This window comes from Moschus berezovskii, chromosome 25 (genome assembly GCF_049115385.1).
Source record: "Moschus berezovskii isolate FMDL1 chromosome 25, NW_MosBer_1.0, whole genome shotgun sequence".
NCBI lineage: Eukaryota > Metazoa > Chordata > Mammalia > Artiodactyla > Moschidae > Moschus > Moschus berezovskii.
The window spans coordinates 12,012,019-12,018,008 of NC_142484.1; positions in this window are offsets into that span (position 1 = coordinate 12,012,019).

Below are 5,990 nucleotides of genomic sequence, written 5' to 3' on the forward strand. Positions count from 1 at the left end.
AGAGGAGCCTGGTAGGCTGCAGTCCATGGGGTCGCTACGAGTCAGACATGACTGAGCGACTTCACTTTCACTTTTCATTTTCACACATTGGAGAAGGAAATGGCAACCCACTCCAGTGTTCTTGCCTGGAGAATCCCAGGGACGGGGGAGCCTGGTGGGCTGCCGTCTATGGGGGTCACACAGAGTCGGACACGACTGAAGTGACTTAGCAGCAGCAGCATAGTACATAATACTGATACATTATTATCTAATCTGCAGACTTCATTCCTATTTCACCATCTGTCTCAATAACGTCCTTCACAGCAAAAGAAAATCGCAGATGTTGCCTTGCATTCAACTGCTGTGTGTCTTTCGCTTCTTTAACCTGAAATAGTTCTTGTCTTTATATTTTATGATAGTAGCATTTTTGAAAAGCACATGATATTAATAGATATTTTCTAAAATGGCTGAGGTTTCTTTATAAAGTTTAAAAAATGTGACTTCATTTAAAGAAAGACTATTAAGTAAGCAGGATAACAAATTGTTCACAGGGAAAGCAAAAAAACAAAACAAAACATGTAAACACAGAGAAAACTGAAGTTTGAGAACTATTGGTTTAAATCAACTTTGCTTTTTCCCAGGGTGCTTACAACTTGCGTGGTCAGGATTGGCTAGGTAAAGGGTGATGGATTAAATGTGAGACAAAGGCTGTTCTACACTCTGGGCCAGAGCTCACTGGGGCAGGGGGTGGGGGATGGGGTGCTGGGCTTTCTTCCAGGTACTGGGAAGACGGCGTGCTGTCCTGTGGGTCCATTATGCCTGAAAATCCCAGCTGTGTGGGTCACCAGAGAACAGTCCATTAGGTCAGGAATGGAGAAGAAGGCCTGACAAAGCAGCTGGAAGACTCATGTATGGACAGCAGAGGAGGTGAGCTTGCTGGAACCAGAAGCGGGGATCTCAGCATATTTATTGAGCAGGCCTCTAGTGTCAATGCTGTGGCCATCAGTCCCACCATCCAGGAGGTTCCCCACAGCTGCCTCTGGCCTGACCTCCAGGGTAGGTGACCTGGCAACAGGTCAGGATGGTCTTTTGTGACCCTGGATGCCACCAGAACCTTCTTTAGGGATGGGTTGCTCTTGCAAGAGGATGAGTGTGGGCATGAGCTTGTGGTGGTCATGTGGGGGCCAGACTTGAGGCATGTGCCTCTCATGCACGAGGGTGAAAGCAGGATGCAGCAACCTGCAGGAAGTCAAGGCAGTGCTGCAGAAGGGGCCACCAGGCGAGGGGAGAAGAGGGTGACCATCATGGTCACATGACAGAGGGTGTCACCACGTCGAGGTTGTGCGGAAGAGTTGGGGGCGGTTACTGATGCTTGGGTATTTTAGCATCTCACCCTCACCAGAGCCACCTCCACTTGCCAGGATGGCAGTCTGGGGAGTCTGAGAGAGGCCCAGGGGAAGGGTGGCCACATTCCAGAGGGGATACTGGGATTTGCTGAACGCTAGTGTGTTCTGGAGGGAGAGCGATGCTCAGCCTGAGGGGCCATGGGGGACAACATGTCCGTGAGTGTGGGGACATGGCTCACGTTTCTCTCCCCACCTTGTGAGGATTAAAGGGAGGCTGTGGGCCTGGCTCCGCTCAGCTTGGAGGGCAGGAGACCCCCAGGCAGAGAGGATGCTTGGGAACCAGTTGCCCAGAAGGAAACTGCAACTCAGGCAGAGCCACAGCCCTGGAAGGTGGCTCCCCTTCCTCTGCACTTGGGAGATGGCCAGGCTGGGTGCGGTGGGCAAGGGAACAGGAGCCAGGAAGGGGCACGTGCCTTTAGCCAGGATGGGCCGCGGTCCTCGGGAGGAGGGCAGTCCTTCCCCAAGAAAGGGTGCATCACCATCCTGCCTCAACCTCTACCCTACCCCCTTGGCTCTCCAACCTCGACCTTCCCATTTTCTTTCCTGTTCCCCTTCCTGGTTGCTGTGTGGAGCCCTGCTGATGGGCTGCTCCCGGCTCCCAGCTGGGGGACCTTAAACTGGCTCCGTGACTTCTCTGGCTTCATTTATCTTACCTGGAAAAATAATGGAAATTAGGATATCTCACTACCCTGGGAGGGTCTGAGGATTAAGTGGGTCCATGTGTGTGAGGGGTTCGGGACAGCACCTGGCTCAGAGGAAACAGATCGGGGATGAAGGCAGCTTTGTTGGGGGGCGGGGGCTTGCAGTCTGCTCTGGATGGCGCTGCCTCCTCTTATCTGCCCGTCTCATTACGCACTCTCTCCTGCCTTTGTCTCTCTCTCTTCTTTGTCTTCCTCTGTTGCTATTTTGGTCCTTCCTCGATGATGCTGGTGGCGAGGGGTGAGCCTCTTTTCATGTCAGGATGCAGAACCCCGCCAAACTGGTAAACAGCTGAAGGATGTGGTGGGAGATGAACTTTCCACTGAGGCTGCTTTGAACTCATCCCTTCCTTGATGGGTCTCCCCGGCTCCTCCCCGCTTTGGAGACGCCATCCCATCTTCGTGAAGTGATCGACAAGGGCTTGGGACCACAGCCAAGAGGTGTCCGTGCCGACTGGCCAAATGGGGCTCCAGTCCCCTCTGCTGGTCTCCAGACCCTCCGAAAGGGTCTCAGGGAGGGGCGGAAGTGGAAACCACAGATGGGTCGATAGGGAGGGATGGGGAGCTGGGTGGTGGCTTGGCAGATGTGCCTCAAAGATGAGGTTTCCAGTGGAAAAGGTCAGGAACCAGCAAGCAATGCCCTGGCCGGGGCTGGTCAGCCTGAGCCTGTGGTCCTGGGAGTGGTCTCAGAGCCTTGAAACCATGTCGATGTGGCCCAGAGAGCAGGCAGAAACCGGGGAGCCTGGTGGATAAACCAGCCCAAGGGCCCTTCTGGCTTCATCCTTGGGCTGACCCAGATCAGGAGGATGTAAATGAACCTTGGGGAAGAATGATAAGATGCTCACCTAGTCATTCTGATATGTAAGCACAGAAATGAGCCACTAAAGTGTGGACCCGACCCCTTCAGGAGGCCACGTGGAGCCTGGCCACACCATGATGAGCTGGCAGCTGTGGGGAAAACTCCAAAGCATCCCGAGCCTCAGTTTTCTCAGCCCTAAGATGGGGATGACACTAATACCCCACAGAGCTGCTGTAAATAAATGACTCAGTACCTGTAATACACCCCGAGTGGTGCCTGACTCAGAGTAAGTATTCAGGGATGGAAGCTATTATTAATGTCACTGTCCTATTCCATCATGGCTGGAGGCTGCTGTGCTGAGAAATCACCTCACATGTATTTAAGACCACTCTCCAAATCGTAGAATCCTTCCCCATCTCTGAGTCCCAGCCACCAGAGCTCCACGGCCAGCTCTCAAACGCACCTCCACATTGCAGCAGTCATCTTTCTAGAGCATCCATCTCACTAGATCAGTTTCCTGCCTTGGAAACTACTCAGGATCCCCTAGTGCCTCTAGAACAATGACCAAACTCCTGGGCAAGTGCCCCAGACCCTCTGAGATGCTCTGCAGTGGCCTTTCCCACTTAGGCATTCCCTGCCCTCCAGGCTTCAGCCAGCATGCACCACACATTGTCATTCTCTTCTCTGTCCAGCAAACTCCTACACATCCTTCAATAGCCTACTCATTTGTTCCCTTTTTGTCATGCTATCCCCAACACACCCTGGTTGTACTGGTGGCTTCTTTTCCTCTGTTCACATGGCCCTTGGTAGCAAAGTGCTGGAGTCCTGAATGAGGCAGAGGTAGCCTGTGAGACACAACTTGATGGTCAGTGTTACTTTTGAAAAAGCCCTTGAAAAGTTAAAGAAGCAAAGTGCTTAGAAGTGTGTATAGAATGCCCTTTTTTTTAATAAGGATGGGGGAAGCAAGAGGTATTCCTATTTGCAGGGGACTTGGTGATAGACAGGGAGGCCTGGCATGCTGTGATTCATGGAATCGCAGAGAGTCAGACACGACTGAACTGAACTGAACTGAACTGAACTGAATCAGAGAAATAATAACACTTACTTGGGGCCTGGGTAGGGGAGAGGGTAGAAGGTGGGCAACAAGATTTTAATGATATGCATTTTTATGTTGTTTGGAATTTTGAACCATGTGAATATATTTTCTATTTAAAAGAAGGAAGGAAAAGTGAAAGGAAGGAAGGAAGGAGGGAGGAAAGAAGGAAGGGGAAAGAAAAGACAAGCTCCCACAGGAAGGTTCCTGCATTTCAGTCTTCCATTGCTGCCTCCAACCTAGATGGAGGCAGGTTGGATCGACAGAGAAGCTTCGGGCTTTCATTTCAGGCCCATCACATATGAAATGTGTGAATCATTAGCAACAAGATCCCATCCAGTGTGGCAAGATGCCACACTCAGGGAGTGATTTCAGGGTCTGAGTGAACAGAGCCCTGGCTCCCACGTCTCTCCTTCCTCCTGGGTGCTTGTTCACTGAGGGATATGATGGGTTTGTTGTTCTTTCTCTTTTGCTGCTGGGTAGAGACATTTAAGTTCCCGTGGTTTTAAATATGCCCATGATGCACCCCCACTGTTCAGTGTGGTGGTTTCACCTTGGGGCTTTGGAAAGAAAGTGAAGTCGCTCAGTTGTGTCCAACTCTTCGCAACCCCATGGACTCTAGCCTGCCAGGCTTCTCCATCCATGGAATTTTCCAGGCATGAGTACTGGAGTGGGTTGCCATTTCCTTCTCCAGGGGATCTTCCCAACCCAGCAATTAAACCCGGGTCTCCCACATTGCAGGCAGACACTTTACCATCTGAGCCACCAGGGAATCTCCCTGGGGCTTTGGAGTTAAGGGGAAAGTCATACTACTTGCCAAGCTGTGTGACCTCTGGTTAATCACTTAACCTCTCTGGTCTGGGCCCCAGTTTCTTTATTTATAAATTAGAAAGGATACTAACTTCTCAGAGAATTCTTATGAGAATTATAAGAAATAATACATGCTTGGCACATAGTAAGTGCCACTTACTGTCATTATGACCATCATCGTCACCACTCCACACCCATGGGATATACTGCAGTCACTGATCCCTGTGTCTGTCTCCCTCAGGGAAGGCCTAGGTTTCATTCCTTTTTGTGCCCCAAGGCCAGCATAGAGTCTGTTGCCCATGGTGCCCAGACTGTGAGCTATCCCATCCCTGAGTTTAGCATCCGAGCACCCAGCAGGTACCTATGCTGCTGGTGGACAGACAGGCTGGTGTCTCCAGATCTCAGAGCTCAGGTGGTGCTCTGTAACCAGCAGTGTGTCTCCAGGCGGGTACAGGGACAGGTGTCTGTCGGAAGTGCCATGGTTAATGCTCAGACTCTGGTCAGTGTGGGTATTGAAATCCTAGCGCTGCCGCTTTTTACCTGTGTGACTTGGACATTTTACTTAGCCTCTCTGGGCCTCAGTTTTCTCACCTGTGAAATAGAGTTGATGTGAGAACTGGTGGTCTTCAGCCTCTTCTCTTCGCAGACTGGGCCACCCTCTACCTTGAAAGACACCCAGTTTCTTGCCCTGTCTTTGCTTATGCGATGCCTTCAACTTGGAATGCTCATCCATCTCCACTCCCATAGCTAAATCCTACCCATCTTTTATGACCCAGCTCAGCATCACTTCCCCAGAAAGCCTTCCAGCGTGGCCACCCTCCAGCAGGGACAGGGGCTCTCCTGGGCTCCATGCATTCCCTGTGCTCACAGAGCTGGAAAATTGCTGGAACGCCTCCTTTTCAGATATAGCCCCTCCTCCAAATCAGTGTTTCTGAAATTAAGATTCAGCTCCCCATCCACTGAACATCTTTGTATTTCCTCTCCCAGATCCTTGAGGAATATATAGGGTAAGGTCTCTAAAGTGTGTGTGTGTTAGTCATTCAGTTGTGTCCGACTTCTTGCTACCCCATGGACTGTAACCTGCCAGGCTCCTCTGTCCATGGGATTTCCCAGGCAAGAATATTGGAGTGGGTTGCCATTCCCTTCTCCAGGGGATCTTCCCAACCCAGGCATCGAACCTAAGTCTTTTGCATTGCAGATGGATT